Source organism: Schistocerca gregaria, chromosome 1 (assembly GCF_023897955.1).
Source record: "Schistocerca gregaria isolate iqSchGreg1 chromosome 1, iqSchGreg1.2, whole genome shotgun sequence".
NCBI classification, from domain to species: Eukaryota; Metazoa; Arthropoda; class Insecta; order Orthoptera; family Acrididae; genus Schistocerca; species Schistocerca gregaria.
Window position 1 is genome coordinate 568,245,236 of NC_064920.1, and position 18,372 is coordinate 568,263,607.

Here is an 18,372-nt window from a genome sequence, read left to right on the forward strand (position 1 = left end):
AACCGCCGGGCGCCTCCCTGGGTCACGCGCTGCCGATGGCTTCCCGTGACCAGTTGTCCTCCGGCATGGAACTCTTGCCCGCTCCGGACGACATGTCGTCTTCGCCCGTCGGGTGCCCCGGCTCGATGGAGGTCGACCCTTCGGCCCCTCCTGTCTCGCTACGGGCGCATACACCGCATGTTGGCGTGCACCCTCGAGCAGGTTTTCAGGCGTTTCCTAGCTCCACGCGGTCCGAATGGCAGGGTGCGGGTGGCACAGCTCGCCTGTTGTTAGGCTCCCCACCTCGTCGCATACGTCAACATGGGGTCCTCCCCATGGCGGGCTGAAGCCTTATGCCACAACCTTACGCCGATTTGCGGGGGAGGAATGTGGTGTCACCGCCAGGCACCACACTTACTAGGTGGTAGCCTTTAAATCGGCCGCTGTCCGTTAGTATACGCCGGACCCGCGTGTCGCAACTATCAATGATTGCCGACCGAGCGCCGCCACACGGCAGGTCTAGAGACTTCCTAGCACTCGCCCCAGTTGTACAGCCGACTTAGCTAGCGATGGTTCACTGACTTCTACGCTCTCATTTGCCAAGACGATAGTTAGCATAGCCTTCAGCTACGTTATTTGCTACGACCTAGCAAGTCGGCAGTATCCGTACTATTATATTGTGAATCATGTACCATAAAGAGCGACGTTCTCCATAAATGGATCAAAGTTAAGTATTCCACAAGCTACGTCCGTTTTTCTCAATTCTAATTCCCTTGTCATGTTCCAGACCTCACGCCAGCCTGCGTGAGCTAAAACGCGTGCATTTCGGCGTCCTTTAATTTTACGGGTTGGCTCTCCTGCCAACCACTACATCTGCCACGTTCAAATTTCTGACATTCCACGCTCTGACACGTAGAATGTTATTCCGTTGTTGGATATTCCATCCTCTTCTCCTGCTTAGTTATCCACTGGCGGTCCACTCATGGCGATTCCAATGATGCTCTTACGGGGAATCTTTTGCCAGTGGAGAGATAGTCGTCAGACATCCTTTCAGTTACGGGCAAGTCCCGAGGATGTGCATTATATGTCTTCGACGCAGTGGTTTCCACTGCATTCTGCACCCTCACACCCTTGATCAATGCTGACTGTTCTTTTAGGGACAGTTCGGTTTAGACACCTAGGGCCAAGACAGCTTCCTGAAACTCCGTTCGCTCCTCTGCCCCCCTTTGTCAAGGCCGTGTCAGGATGAAGGCGACTTCATCTGCCAGACTTCTCCGGCCAGCGTGTCTCATGGTTTTTTTTTCAGAGATAAGAGAGTGGCGATGTTCTAACACGAAACCCACGACGATTTAACTCTTTGATTATCAATATTATTTCAAAATAATTAATGTCTTAATCAGAAGTAACGACGTGAAAATAATATATCCCGTCGTTCCGTTTTCGAAGGGGGCTGTTGCGGTGGAAAGTAGGACACACAGGATTACTCGTAAGTGTATGACGGGTTTCAGAAGACAACTGCACAAAAATTATTAGACATTCATAAAACAGACACATATCAGTGGACAGAGCATTTCCCCAACTTAATAACGAACACTACAGGTTCCCATTATCGCGTCCCAAGCGTGGGTTTTGCGAGGGATTGAGCGACACGGTTCGTAAACGGGAATTAGCCGGTTGACCTAATTGAGAGGGAGACTTTTCATCTGGCTAAGATGTTAAATTCCCTGGTGTGAAGGTACAAGGCTAGGATGTTGGTAGAAGTAAACTCGTATGGACGTTAAAAAAGTTCTAATTTATTCATAAAGAATACAGATCACCCTAACTGCGTAGTGATTGTACCTACAGAATAGCCAAGCCCATTACAGAGACGGTGACTGACTTCCACCGTTCTGGCTGCCTGATAGAACTTTCCAGCACTTTGCTGCCCACACTAGCACCCTACGTCAGAGTCCCGCGGTCGCTGCCTAAACGCTCATCGGCGACTATCTCCAACTGTCTGCCTGCAGCCCGCCCTCAGCCCAAGTCGGCTGCTACTCACGCTGACTACCGTCGCTGCCTAAACCCGAGAGAGAGAGATCCCCGGAGCGGCGTGCCTCCGAGTTTTGTTAGCTCTTCCCCTTCGACCCCGCCAGCGCTTGGCATGACGTAGCGTCGAGTGCAACTTTTCCTTATTAGGGATTGTTTTAGTATTAACTTCAGTACTTTTCTTCAGAAGCTGGGTGGAGGGGTAGAGGGGCCTCTCCCTATATGGTCACGCACTGCGTCCTGAGCCCTTCATTGGCTCCTCATGACGTAGTGCGGTCCCCACCTAGGGCCCTCTTTCTTTCTCTCTCCGCTCCCAGACTTCTCCCTCTAGCCAAGAGTGTTGATACTGCTAGTTATTGCTTATTTAGGGACCTGCCCAGAGCGCCCTGTTTATCTTAATAGCTGAGTCTGCTTCCTTATCACGCGCAGCTGCCTGGCCGCTTGGACCGCCGCCTCGGCTATCTGGCTGCGTCGTTATCTTTTGTGACCCCTCTGACACGCCTGGCGTCCCCTGTTAACTCTATCTCCCCGTATGATTTCTGGTGTATCGTCTGAGAACAACTGCATTTAGACTTGGCTTTTCTGCGGTTACAACACCATATAGGTTTAGTTTGTGATTTGGCAAGCGTCAATCTATCGCTGCAAGTCGTTGAAAAGATGTGTCCCGGAAGTCACGAACGCAACCCAACTTGAAAATCTGGTAATGCGGTTGCGTATCTACAGTTGCGAGGTAATTTTATGCGTCAATATGGTGCCGAGCATTATCACGAAACGTGAGACAGCACAGATAGCAGGCGCAATCTTTAATGATAAGAATTAAGTTAACCAACAGTAGGCTTCGCTATAACTGTGGAACACTGTTTCATAGCAACAACCAGCAACAAATTTCAATTGGTTCTCTGATAGCCTGCTGTGAGATACAGAAGTCTCTTTGTACTCAATGAACTAATTCCTTGTTAAGGACGCCACCCGTACACCACGAAGATATAGGGCACAAGCGAACGTCGAATCGTATCATTGGTATCCTTTCACCTTGGTTTATATATATCCACTCCTGAAACGTTCTTTTACTTCAATCACTCCTTCATCGATCTACACTACTGGCTATTAAAATAGGTACACAAAGAAGAAATGCAGATGATAAACGGGTATTAATTGCACAAATATATTATACTAGAACTGACATGTGATTACATTTTCAAGCAATTTGGGTGCATAGATCCTGAGAACGCAGTAACCAGAACAACCACCTCTGCCCGTAATTACGGCGTTGATACGCCTGGGCATTGAGTCAGAGCTAGGATGGCGTGTACAGGTACAGCTGCCCATGCAGCTTCAAGACGATACCACAGTTCATCAAGAGTAGTGACTGACTTATTGTGACGAGCCAGTTGCTCGGCCATCATTGACCAGACGTTTTCAGTTGGTGAGAGATCTGGAGAATGTGCTGGCCAGGGCAACAGTCGAACATTTTCTGTATCCAGAAAGGCCCGTACAGGATCTGCAACATGCGGTCGTGCATTATTCTGCAGAAATGTACAGTTTCGCAGGGATCGAATGGAGGGTAGAGCCGCGGGTTGTAACACATCTGAAATGTAACGTCCACTGTTCAAAGTGCCGTCAATGCGAACAAAAGGCGAGCGAGATGTGCAACCAATGGCACCCCATACCATCAGGCCCGGTGATACGTCAGTATGGCGATGACGAATACACGCTTCCAATGTGCTTTCACCGCTGTAAGCAGAACCTGGATTCATCCGAAAAAATGACGTTTTGCCATTCGTGCACCCAGGTTCGTCGTTGAGTACACTATCACAGGCACTCGTGTCTGTGATGCAGCGTCAAGAGTAACCGCAGCCATTGTTTCCGAGCTGATAGTCCATGCTGCTGCAAACGCCGTCGAACTGTTCGTGGAGATGATTGTTGTCTTGCAAACGTCCCCATCTGCTGTCTCAGGGATCGAGACTTGGTGCACGATCCATTACAGCCATGCGGATAAGATGCCTGTCATCTCGACTGCTAGTGATACGAGGCCGTTGGCATCCAGCACGATGTTCCGTATTACCGTCCTGAACCTACCGATTCCATAATCTAACAGTCATTGGATCTCGATCAACGCGAGCAGCAATGTCGCGACACGATAAACTGGCCACCGGCGCCAACCTTGTGTGAATGCTCTGAAAAGCTAATCATTTTCATATCACAGCGTCTTCTTCCTGTCAGTTAAATTTCGCTTCTGCAGCACGTCATCTTCGTGGCGTAGCAACTGTAATGGCCAGTAGTGTATAAATTGATCAACAAGGCGAAAAACTATGTCCCTGTCTTACACCCTTATTCGTTTAAACTAATTATTCCCTCTCGGTTCTTGTTCACGTTATATATTATCTGAACCTCACTGAAGCTTATCACTGTTTTCCTCAGAATTCAGAAAATTTGCATCATCTTATATTGTCGAACGATTTCTCCAGGTCAACAAACCCTATGAGATGTCTTTTTTCCTTAGTATTGGCTAATGGAATCCAGCTTAAAACTTCGCTAGTGTGGCATTCTATCCATCTTTGTAGCGCTTTGTATACTGTCTGTACAAATCCATTATATAACTGCCTACTACCAAAAGCAATGCAAGCTCTTAATTGGTTGCTTGATTTGTGGGAGAGGACAAAACAGCGAGCTCATCGGTACCATCGGATTAGAGAAGGAATTCGGCCGTGCCCTTTCAAAGGCAGCATCCTGGCTTTATCCCGAAGCGATTTAGGGAAATCAAGGTAGACCTAAATCAGGATTCGGGTTTGAACCGTCGTACTCCACAATGCGAGTCCAATGTGCTAAGCACTGCACCACCTTGCTTGGTAACACCTAAATCACTTTAAATATAACTTCGTACTTAGGTGGAAGGAAGAAAACAGCCATAGCTGTTATTGAGAGATATAAGCAAAATCACCGACAAACAGTTTTCCTTCGTACAAACAGCGACGCATAAAATTGTTTTTCAATCAATGTTAAAAATATGACAGAGCAGTTTTGTGTTCAGACTGGTAGGAAGTCGTCCTGTCAATTCATCTAAACTCTTCTCTAAATTCAATACACCAATGACAGTAAGAACTTTTTAAGTACACATGTTACATTTTCTCGTTTTTATACAGAGCTCCGTTAAAATATCATAGTATAAAAATGTACCCCACCCGTGGTCTACAATAACGTGTTTGAATATTAAGCAAAACATACCTGTACAAAAATGCAGGTAAACATTCTCTGGAAGCCTTTATGAGAAACAATTCCACTCCTTCCAGATTAAAAATGTAAGTATAGACCAGGCCGCCCGGTTAGCCGTGCGGTCTAACGCACGGCTTTCCGGAGTGGGAAGGAGCGCCTGGTGCCCGGCACGAATCCGCCCTGTGGACTTGGTGAGCAGGCCAGTCTGTGGATGGTTTTGAGGAGGTTTTCCATCTGCCTCGGCGAATGCGGCCTCGTTCCCCTTATTCCGCCTCAGCTACACTATTTCGGCGATTGGTGCGCAAACAAGTCCTCCACGTACGCTTACATCACCATTAATCTACCACGCAAACGGAGGGAGGGGGTCCACCGTGGGCCAAGCCGCACAGTCACCCTGACAGAGTGGTCAGCTGCGGGGTGACGGAGGGGTGAAGTGGACTGCGGTAGTCGTCGTGGGGTTCTGGACCACTGTGGCGGGGACGGAGCCTCTCCGTCGTTTCTACGCCCCCGCTTAACATACAACAAAATACAGTACAAGTATAGACCAGATGTGGCTTGAACTGAAAGAGCTAGTATCGATAGCAACTGAGAGATTTATAAAAAAAATGACAGGAGTGATCCCCCATGGTATCAAAATGGGTCTGCACATTGTTGCAGAAACAACGAAATAAGCATGCCAAATGCAAGCGAACGCAAAATCTCCAAGAATTGCTATATTTTACAGACGCTCGAAAGCTTTAAACATGGCTGTGTTGTCAGAGACCGTGACGAGTTAAGATAAAAACAATTGCAGCCCTCGGTCGCGAAAATGAAGTCTTTTTAACCTAGGTTTCAGCCACTTCCATGACTGCCTTCATCAGAAATAAAACATTTAAAATTTGTACGTTACGGATAAAATAAATATGAAGCGATAACGCTTTAGTCCCATCACATTAAAATTGGATACATAGAGGCAGGCCACTAAGGCGGCCACTCCCGCCGGAGGTTCGAGTCCTCCCTCGATCATGTGTGTGTGTTGTTGTTAGCATAAGTTAGTTTAAGTAGTGTGTAAGTCTAGGGACCTATGACCTAAGCAGTTTAGCTCCTAAGGAATTCACACACATTTGAACATTTTCTGCCACTAAGGGCTGCATCACACGTCGAGCTGCGGTAGCATCAGATTGAGGCGCCCGCGTAAGCAATTGCGGGCAGGTGAACATAATACCAAAAGTGACACCCAGTAGCCGCAAATACGAACCGGCTACTTAACATTCCAGGTATAGACAGGTGAAATGAGTAACACATGAAGTAAGAGGCGATATTTTATCTGACAACAGGAAACATGGTGACAATTGGCCAACATAATGGCTTAGAAGTACAGTTTAAAGGCTATAGAACGCCTCTACAGAATTACAAAGGAAGCCGAATAACATATTCAGAATTTAAAATCGACCCGTTCCCCTTCGAAAAACTGGTGTCTGTAGGACTCTTTGCGACACCTGCCCTTCCTACTAAGGACAAACAGGACGTGTCTTTACAGCCACATACAAAGAACATCTAACAAAAATGGTACTAACCCCCAAAATTCCTACTTTGTTGACCATCTTCTGATGACAGGTCAAGCACCTAAAGCTCTTCACTGAAACAACATTTTTCACACTGAGAAGAAAGCGCATAGATTAGATGTTTTTTGAGATCATAAATTTTTAAACATCTCTCTATACACGGTGGCCTCATTCTTAATGAGCAGCTACAATTACGTAATAAAAGCTTCCTCAACGGTATTAAGCCGTTACTTGATGTTTGATTTCGTGTTCTCTCGTGCATAAATATTTGTTCCACCTCAGTCAGTCCATAAGAGTTAGTTAATTAAATGGTGCATATTCACTACATTTCATGTTACACCGTTTTCCTATTCGCTGAGTTATTCATCTCCCTTTGTAATTCTGTAATAGCGTTTTTCTGCCTTTAAACTGTACTTTTAAGCTCTTATGTAGATAAATCGTTATCATGTTTGCTGTTGTCAGCTAAAACATTGCCTCTTACTTCATGTATTACACATTTCACCTCTCTATATTTGGAATGTTAGGTAGCCGGATCGTATTTACGGCTACTAGATATCAATCTTGGTGTAATGTTCACCTGCGAGCAATTGCTAACGCGGGCGCCTCAGTCTGATGCTACCGCAGCTCGACATGTGGTGTAGCCCTTAGTGCCTTCCTCTGTGTGTCCTATTTTAATATTTTGTGACTAAAGCGTTATTGCTTCATATTTATTTTTACGTGACATGGAAATGGCCGCGCGGGATTAGAAGAGCGGTCTTAGGCGCTGCAGTCATGGGCTGTGCTGCTGGTCCTGGCGTAGGTTCGAGTCCTCCCTCGTGCATGGGTGTGTGTGTTTGTCCTTAGGGTAATTTAGGTTGTGTGTAAGCTTAGGGACTGATGACCTTAGCAGTTAAGTCCGGTAAGATTTCGCACACATTTGAACATTTGACATGTACATTGTAAAAGTTTTATTTCTGATGTAGGCAGTCTTAGAAGTGGCCGTAACATAGGTCAAGAAGACTTCATTTTAGCGACTGAGGGCTGCAATCTTTTTAAATTTAGAAGCTCTAAATTTAGTGTCATGTCGTGTTAGCTTTGGCGTCTGATTCATTCTCTCCGCGCTGTCTGCTGCCTTCTGTTACTGGCCTATCCCACCATTCAAGGCTCACACAACAGCACCGCGTCATTTATGCCGCTCTTTCTGTAAATGTTCTCTTACTACGATCAGACACACGTATTCCTGTATTGTTGGTGTTACTAGAATTATCTTGCCCTGCAAAACCCTTTCTCAATGTCCTCCTTGTTCCGTCCGTCATTGGTTACTTTGCTGCATAGGTAGTAAAATTTCTTAACTTCATCTACTTCATGACCATCAATCCTGATGCTAAGTTTCTCGCAGTTTTCATTTCTGCCACCTGTCATTACTTTCGTCTTTCTGCGATATACTCGCAATCCATATTCTGTACTGATTAGACCGTTTATTCCGTTCAGATCATGTAATTTTTATTTACTTTCACTCAGTGTAGCAATGTCATCAGTGACACGTATCATTGATATCTTTTCACCTTGAACTTCAGTTCCACTTCTGAAACGTTCTAGTATTTCCATCATTGTTTCTTCCGTGCACAGATTGAGCAGTAAGGGCGAACGACTACATTTCTTTCTTCTATCACTTTTAACCCGAGCATTTTGGTCTTATTATTACCTCTTGGCTCTTGTACATATGTACATTACCCGATTCTCCCCATAGCGTACCCCCATGTTTCTTAGAATTTCTGACATCTTGCACCATGTTACATTGTCGAACCCTTTGCCAGGTCGACAAATCCTATAAACATGGGTTGTTTTTTTCTTTAGTTTTTTCCATTATGAACTGCAACATCAGGATTGTGTCTCTATCGCCTTTACCTTCCATAAAGCTAATACGATCTTCATCTAGCACATCCTCAATTTTCTTTGCCATTCTTCTGTACATTATTCTTATCAGAAACTTGGATGAATGAGGTGTTGAACCGATTGTGCGGCGATTCTCGCACTTGTCAGCTCTCGCTGTCTTCGGAATTGTGGAGGATGATGTTTTTCCGAAAGTCTATCCCTTCTGCCTTATTTGAAGTAAAATCTTCAAAAACTCTCTTAAATTGTGATTCTTGTAAAAGATCCCCTATCTATTCTAAACGGACCACTCTTTTTTCTTCTATAACATCAGATAAATCTTACGCCTCGTAGATTACTTCAATGTATTCTTTTCACCTATCCACTGTTTCCTCTGCATTAGCAGTGGGATTACCCTTCTGTTCTTAATGTTATCACCCATAGTTTGTTTCACCGATTATTTTGATTTTCATGTTAGCTGTGTCATTCCTACCAACAATCAATTGTTTTTCAATTTCGCCACATTTTTCATGCAGCCATTTCGTCTTAGCATCCCTGCTTTACTGTTTGTTGCCTTCTTCAGGGAGGTGTATGCCTGTTTTTCGAATGCCCTTGAACATTTCTGTACTTCCTTCTTTCATCGCTCATTTGAAGTATTTTTTCTGTTACCCGTGAATTCTTTGGAGTTACCTTCTTTCTACCTACGTTTTTCTTTCCAACGTCTGTGATTGCCTTTTTTAGTGTTGTCCACTCCTCTTCAACTGTATTGCCCACTTAACTAGTCTTTGTCGCTGTATCTACAGTATTAGAGAACTACAAACGCATCTCGTCATCCTTTAGCACTTTCGTAGCGCTCTTCTTTGCGAATTGATTCTTCCTGCCTAATCTCTTAAATATCAGTCTACTCTTCATCACTACTATATTGTGATGTGATTCTATATCTGCCCCTGGGTACGTCTTACAATTCAGTTCTGATTTCGTAATCTCTGTCTAAGATGTAATCTAACTGAAATCTTCTCGTATCACCCCGCCCTTCCTAAGGCTAGCTCCCCCTCTTCTGACTTTAAACAGAATATTCACTATTAGTAGATGAAATTTATTACGGAACTTAATTAGTATTCGTACTCTCTCATTCCTCGTACCAGTCCCATATTATCTGTAACCTTTCTTCATTCTTTCCCCTGGAACTGCATTCCAGTCCTCCATGACTTTTAAATTTTTCTCTCCCTTTACGTACTGTATTAAGCTTTCAGTATTCTCATATACCTTCTCCATCTCTTCATCTTCACCTCGCAATGTGAGCATGTTTACATGAATTATCGTTGTCGGTGAAGGTTTGCTGTCGATTCTCACAAGGACAACCCTCTCTGACATGCCTTCCAGTTCGTAATGAATCCTACTTCCGTTATATAATTTTTTCTGCTGTTGATGTTGCCTTATAGTGATCTGGCCAGAAATCCTTGTCTTCTTTCTATATCATTTCACTGACCCCTACTATATTCGCATTGCTCCTCCGAATTGCCCTTTTGAGATTTTCTAGCTTCCGTATCTCGTTCAAGCTTCAAAAATTCCACGGCCCAAACGTTACCCTTTCATTGGCAATTTAGTTTCATTATCATGGTCCCCTTCTGGACCTCCGAATGGGGACTATTGGGGGGGGGGGGGTCTTCTGGGCGCTCAACATCGAGGTAATCAGCGTTGGAGGAATCTTTTTCTAATGGAGAGGCCATCATGACATTTTTTCAAGTACAAGCCACATTTCTTGTGGATACATGTTACGTGTCTTCAATGCAGTGGTTTCTGTTGCCTTCTACATCCTCAAGCCGTTGACTGTTCCTGATTCTTTCGCCTTTAGGGGTAGTTTCCAACCACAAGAAAAAAAGTGTTCTTTACCTCTGTCCACTCTTGCGCCCTCTTTTTCAAGATCGTTGGCAGACTGAGTGCGACTTCTTTTGCCGGACTTGTTAGGCTGCCGATGCTAATTATTAATATAAGTTTGATCGGTGGTGGGTTTCGAACCTAGGACAGAGACCGTGTTGATCAGTTATCAAAGACGCTACCCCAGACCCTGGGTGAAGCACATGAATACAGAGAGAAAAAGGTGATGTACATAGATCAGAGGCATGAGAAGCTGTACAGAGATACCGGGGGAGTGTAATGTGTGATCAACAAGTTAAAGTGAGAGGGGAGGTTAAGACGACAAATGTACACAAATAAAAAATTTCACAGGTATAACAGACGCATATCATAATTTTTTATCTGGTAGATGTTTCATCTGAGGTATCTTCCTTGTCATTACTTCTTGCTGACAAGTTTGAGTGAGTGCATCTATTGAATTTTTATGCAGTCTTGCACGAGGTGTGACTGTAAGGAAGATGTTTACGGGTATTCTATCCTTTAGTAGGTTCGTTTGTGGAAATTGCATATTCTGTTCGTAAAAATCAAAGATACCGTGCTGCCAAGTGCAAAAATCTGTTGATTGTACAATGGAAAACCACATTCAGTGCTCCAGAAACAAAAATATGAAAGGTTTTGGTATACGGCTCGTAGGCACTAGGAAATAACTAGAACTAAATGAACCATTTCAGGCGCGCAGGGTCTTTTGTAATTTAGCTTTGTTTGCTGTGGACATAGTCTCTGCCAGTACGTTTATTTTTCAAATTGTAAGGTCGTTAACCCTGAGTCAATACGTTGAAAAGTGTGTTTGTTTTACGAAAGAGAGAAAACTGTTGTACTTCTTTCTGAAGACTACGTAACCTTTCGCTTTAAATCGGTGCTCAGCTCATCGTTGTTTACGCACCATTAGTTTGATTTGCTCACATATTTTTAAAGAGAAATTACATTGCACTCTCAGAGAGTGCCAAATTATATTTACATAATAAATGTTGCACTTCTAAAAGTGAATTGGTACATATCGACAAAACATAGCGATGAGTTTTAGGAAGAACATGAGCATTACTGTATTTCTTTTCACAAATGTGGAAGAAGTAGTACGAGGGTAATTCCTTTATAGCTCCGAGAGGGCGGGAAATAAAAGCACATTTAAATATCGGAAAATGTTTTATGTTACACGTATATGTAGACTATTTTCAACGTAATTTCTGTGCAGCTAGAGACATTCGACGTAACACCACATAATTCCTTAACTTATTGCACCATCTAATTTTCAACATCCCTCTGTGGCACCTACTCTAATTTACGACGATTCACTATAATACAAACCTGTGCGCCAAACGTACTTTCTCAGAAACGTCTTCCTCAAATTACACTGACTAGACAGAACATTGTGACCACCGACGTACTAGCTAGATGAACCTGTCCATGCCATAGCAGGGTCATCTGGCGAGGAGTGACTCCACGCACAATGCAAGTGGTTTTACAGAACGTGTTGTCCGTGTGAAGAGTGGAGGAAGCATGCGGTGTGAGACTGACCGTGGGGACATTTTGATGGCCTGGAGGTTGGGAACGACTGTTTCGGAAGCCACACGAGTTGTCGGGTGTTCGAGGAGTTTTGTGGTGAATCTCTCCGAAACATGGTGAAACTACATCCAGACTTCATGGGATTGGGCGGCCACCCTTCAGATGCCGTAGCCTGGGCTCGGAACTAACACCACAATTTAATGCTGGACAGAGTACAAGGATTTCCGAACACACAGTGCATTGAACACTTCTACAGAGAGGCTAGCGAAGCTGACTACACATGTTTGTGCAAATGTTACCACAGCCATTGGAAACTACAATAGGAATGGGAACTTAAACATCGGCACTGGAGGTTGGGGCCGTGGCAGAGCTTTGTGTAGTCCTAGAACTCCCAACTCCTTCATCATGCCTACGGGGGGGGGGGGGGGGGGGGAGGTGGGCGCCAATCCGGCGTCTTAGTCTTAAAAGGAAACAACTCCTTGACACTGTGGGGCGGAGACAAGTTGGCAGCTGCTCCAGTATGCTCTGGGGAACATCCACGTGGGGTATCCTTGGCTCCAGTGGAGCTCGTGTAAGGTACCATGAAGGCAAAGGAGCATCATACACTGGTTGCACAGACTGTACACCCTTATATGACGATCATGTTTCGCGATGACTGTGACATTTCTCGCCGAGATAATGCGCCATGCCACAAGGCTACGAGTGTGATGAAAATGCCGGAGGAATACAGTGATGACTTCCAAATGAAGTGCCATCCCCCCAACTCGTCAGATATAGCTCGATGGAACACATCTGAGATGTAATTGAAAGTGGCGTCGTAGTTCATAAACAAGCTTTCCGGAATTTACGTGAATTAGGTCACTTGTGTGTGTACATATGTGGTGCCAAACCACTTCAACGACCTATCAAGGCCTCATTGCTCCCTTGTCATGACGTGTTGCACCTGCGAAGGTGGTCATATGGGCTATTAGATAGGTTGTCATAATATTATAGCTAATCAGAGTGCAATACATTAAGACTCAAGTACATTGCGTACATTAACTTACAACAGTACTCAAATTTAAATAATATTGAACACTACCACTAATTTATTACATGACCGCCTAGATAAATCTCTAGTCACAAAGCCCCAGTGAAACCTACAATGATAGATAAGGGAATGTAAGGTGAAAAGTTATGGCCCATGTACCATATTGTGTCATTTCCTGTTACTATCTTATTGGTATATATACCTCCGAAACAGGTAGCCATTTGGCAATCACTGATTCAGTTAATTACAACACAGATTGAGTAACATATCAGATATCAGTAACAGGGCAATAAAATCAGACAGACCTTAATTAACAAGAGTTTCAGTTAACCCGAATTATGAAATACTGTTAGCTCTTGACTTAATTAAAAGGGAACAGGCAGTCCTGCAATAATAAGTTTTAGGTAAGTAAAACTACCAAATAAAGAGTAGCCAGGCCTTCAATAATAACAGCTTCTGTGAGGTAAAGTTACCAAATAGATAACAGCGAAGCCTTCAATAATAACAGCTTCAGTTAAGAAAAATAACCAAATAGAAAACAAGCAGGCCTTCTTTAAAAACTGCTTCTGTTACGGTAAGAATTCATGAATAACTGCTTCTTTTAAGTGACCATGAGTTGAATTGCCTCCTCACAAGAGGGAACCGGAAAGCTAATACGCAAAGAACACAAGACTATACCAAACAGGAAGGACAAGAAAGGTTACAACGAGAGGACCAGCCTTCCAACGCTCTTTTCGTTGTGCACAGGATGGCGAGAGAAGTATTAACACAGCATCTACATCCATATTCCGCAAGTCACCTGACGGTGTGTGGCGGAGGGTACCTTGAGTACCTCTATCGGTTCTCTCTTCTATTCCAGTCTCGTATTGTTCGTGGAAAGAAGGATTGTCGGTATGCCTCTATGTTTAACTGCTCAACGTAGCTTTCAGATAAAGCACTTAAAAAAATTTCACTGGATTATTTGTCCCTGCCACCCGTTATGAACGTTTGAGTCTCCCAGTCTATATCCGGCAAATTAAAATCTCAACCCAGAACTATAACATGGTGGGCAAATCTACTCGAAATATTTTCCAAATCAGTTGCTCAGCCACAGCAGCTGCTGAGCCAGTGGGCCTATAGAGACATCCAATTACCATGTCTGAGCCTGCTTTAACCGTTACCTTCACCCAAACTATTTCACATTTCGGATCTCCGTCAATTTCCTTCGATACTATTGCACTTCTTATCGCTATAAACACGCCTGTCCCTTCACATGAGGGAAAGATTGAGTAATCAATGCTCTAAGAGTCGGGGCGTGGAAAGTCAGAATGCGGTAGGGAGGCTAGAAAATCTAGAAGGGAAATACAAAGGCTCAATCTAGATATTGTAGGCGTCATTGAAATGGAAAGAAGAATTTCTGGTCATATGAGCATAGGCCGATATCAACAGCAGCAGAAAGTGATATAACGGGAGGAGGTAAAGTAGGGTAGAGAGTGTGTTACCGTGAACAGTTCAAATGGTTCAAATGGCTGTGTGCACTATGGGACTTAATTTCTGAGGTCATCAGTCCCCGTGAACTTAGAACTACTTAAACCTAACTAACCTAAGGACATGACATACACCCATGCCCGAGGCAGGATTCGAACCTGCGACCGTAGCGGTCGCACGGTTCCAGACTGAAGCGGCTACAACCTCTCGACCACACAGGTCAGCGTGACCAGGTCAGTGATAGGTATGTCCTTGTAAAAATCGACAGCAAATCAACAACAACGACGATCGTTCACGTATGCACGCCAACGGCCCTAGCTGAAGATGAAGAGATAGAGAAAGTACATAAGGATATTGAAAGGGTAATACACTACGCAAAGGGAGATGAAAATCTAATATGCGCTTGCGACAAGGAACGAGAGAGGAGAAAGACTAATTGAGTTCCGTAATAAATTTCAACTAGTCATAGCGAAATTCAAGAATCGCAAGAGGAGAAGGTATACTTGGAAAAGACCGCGTGATACGGGAAGATTTCAGGTAGATTACATCATGGTCAGACAGATGTTCAGAAATCAGATTCTGAATTGTAAGGCTTATCTAGAAGCAGATATAAACTCAGATCACACTGTAGTAGCGATTAAGACTCAGCTGAAGTATAAGTGATTCGGCAGGAAGAATCAATTTGCAAAGAAGTGGGATACGGAAGTACACAGGAATGAAAAGATACGCTTCAAGTTCTCTAAATACAGCAACAAAGAATAGCCCAGTAACCAGTACATTTGAAGATGGAGATTTATAAAAAGGGCAGTAATAGAAGTTGGAAAAAATCAAAAGTACAAAGATGATAACTGCAAAGAAACCGTGGGTAACAGAAGAAATACTTCAGCTGATCGATGAAACAAGGAGATACAAAAATTTTCAGAAAAATACAGGAATACAGAAATACACGTCGCCGAGGAATGAATCAAGTACGATACTGGAGGGAAGCTAAGACGAAGTGGTTGTATGAAAAATGTGAAGACGTCGATAAAGAGATGATAGTGGAAAGAACTGTTTCAGCCTATAGGAAAGTCAAATTAACCTTCGGTGAAATTATAGGCAAGGGTGGTAACAGTAAGAGTGCACGTGTAATTACATTGTTAAATGCAGAGGAGAGAGAGAGAGAGAGAGAGAGAGCGAGAGAGCGGGAGGATAGGTGGAACGAGTACGTTGAGGAGATTTGTCCGATGCGATACAAGAATAAAAAGGAGTCGATTTAGAAGAGATAGGGGATTCTGTATTAGACTCAGAATTTATGAGAGCTTTGGAAGGCTTAAGATCAAATAAAGCAGAAGAGATCGATAACATTCCAATATAATATCTACAATCGTTAAGAGAAGTGGTAACAAGATGACTGTTCATGTTGGTGTGTATAATGTAAGTCTCCCCACGTACCGTCTGGTTTTCGAAAAAATATCTTACACACAATTCCGAAAACTACAAGAGCTAAAAGTGCAAAAATTATCTCAGGTATCAGTTTAACAGCTCATGCTTCCAAGTTGCTGACAAGACTAATGTACAGAAGAATTGAGGATGTGCTGTATAACCAACAAATTTGCTCCAGGAAAGGGAGAGGCACCAGGGAGGTAATTCTGACGTTGCGCTTGATAATGCAAACAAAACTAAAGAAAAGTCGAGACGTTCATAAGATTTATCGACATAGAAAAAGCGTATGACAATATAAAAACGTGCAACATATTCGAAATTCTGAGAAAAATAGGGGTAGGCTTTGGGGAGAACGAGTAATGTATATCATCTTCAAGAACCAAGATGGATTAATAAGAGTAGCCGACCAAGAACGAAGTGCTCGTTTTAAAAAGGGTTGAAGACCTGGATGTATTTTCGCCCCTATTGTTCATTCTGTACATCGAAGAAGGAATGTTACGAAATAAAAGAAATATTCATGACTGGAATTAAAATTCAAGGTGAAAAGATGTCAATGATACGATTCGCTCATTAGATTGCTAGCCTAAGTGAAAGTGAAAAAAAATACATGATCTGCTGAATAGAGTGGACAGTGTAATGACTACAGAATATGGATTGAGAGTAAACAGGAGAAATAAAAGGGCCGGCCGGTGTGGACGAGCGGTTCATGGTGCTTCAGTCTGAAGCTGCGAGACTGCTACGATCACCGCTTCGAATCCTACCTAGGGCAGGGATGTGTGTGATGTTCTTAGGTTAGTTTTAAGTAGTTATAAGTTCTATGGGACTGATGACCTCAGATGTTAAGACTCGTAGTGCTCAGTCATTTGAACCAAGAAAGACAAAGGTAATGAGAAGTAGCTGAAATTGTAACAGAAAGAACCTTAACTTCATGATTGATGGGCACGAAGTAGATGTAGGTAAGGAATTCTGACACCTCGGCTGCAAAATAATCAGTGACTGTAGGAGAAGAACATCAAAAGCAGACTAGCACTGGAAAAATGTGGAACCCTGGCCAAGAGTAGCCCAGCAGTATCAAACACAGGTTTTAATTTGAGGAAGAAATTTATGAGAATATACGTTTGGAGTACAGCATTGTATTTTAATTAAACGTGGACTGTGGGAAAAACGGGACAGAAGTGGATCGTTGGATTTGGGATGTGATGCTACAGACGAATGTTGAAAATTATGTGGACTGATAAGGTAAGGAATGGGGAGGTTTTGCCAAAAATAGGACAGAAAAGGGACAGGATGATGGAACATCTGTTGAGAGATGAGGGACTGACTTCGATGGTACAACAGAGAGCCATAGATGCAAAAAAACTGTAGAGGAAAACAGAGGTAGGAATACATCCAGATGATAATTGTGGACGTAGGTGAGATGAAATGGTTGGCACAGGAGAGAAATACGTGGCGGGACGTGTCACACCAGTCACAAGACTGATGACTAAAAATTATCGTTGGAGAAAATAATACAAAATAAATAATAACGGTGATAATCACAACCGTTCAATATGTTGATAAGAGTTATCATGTCGAGTAACGTTCGTAAATGTACGAGGTAAGTAACAATATTTTAGTGGCTTTCGGTGATAAGTTCCTATGGGACCAAACTGCTTAGCTCAACGGTCCCTAGGCTTTACACACAACTTAATCAACTAACTTACGCTATGGATAACACACACATCCATGCGCGAGGGAGGACTCGAACCTCCGACGAGGGGAGCCGCGCGAAGCGTGGTAAGGCCCCTGAGACCGCTCGGCTACCCCGAGTGGCAGTATTTTAGTATTTCTCGAAAAATTGTGTAGTTCATTATTTTTGGTTTAGAGGTTCGTGTCTGAAGTCCTGCTACACACTGCAATTCTCGGTAAATAGCACCGTAACAAGAGAGACAAAAATAAAAAAAAATTAAAATTAAAATTATTCAGAACTTTCACAAAATGAAGCATTGCACTGTAATTCGTTTTCTGCACGTCGTATAGTTCGACAGCCTCTTGAATTGTACTGTTCATATGTTTTTTGGGGTTCTACCTTGGTTCTAGCGTTTCCTTTGGCCTTGTGTGTGTTTCTGAAGACATGGTGCTGTCAGTCTCTCCGTCCTTGCCTAAAAATATTCCATCGTTGTACCAGCGATCGGACGTTAGAAGGCGCATAGGCTAACCCTAGTCTGAGTTGCCATTCTGTTACGTTTGTACAACTTTTGGCTGCCTGTCTCACCGCTTACACAGCTGTATTCACCTTCCTCAGGTCGATCCAGGGAGCCCGTCTGTGGACTACTCCGCCTTATTTTGACAAGTTGTCATAAGTGTCTAAAATTTACCCTAATGTATTAATATTTTATTGCCTTCCCACCTTGTAATTCCGACCTTCAGCCGTTAATT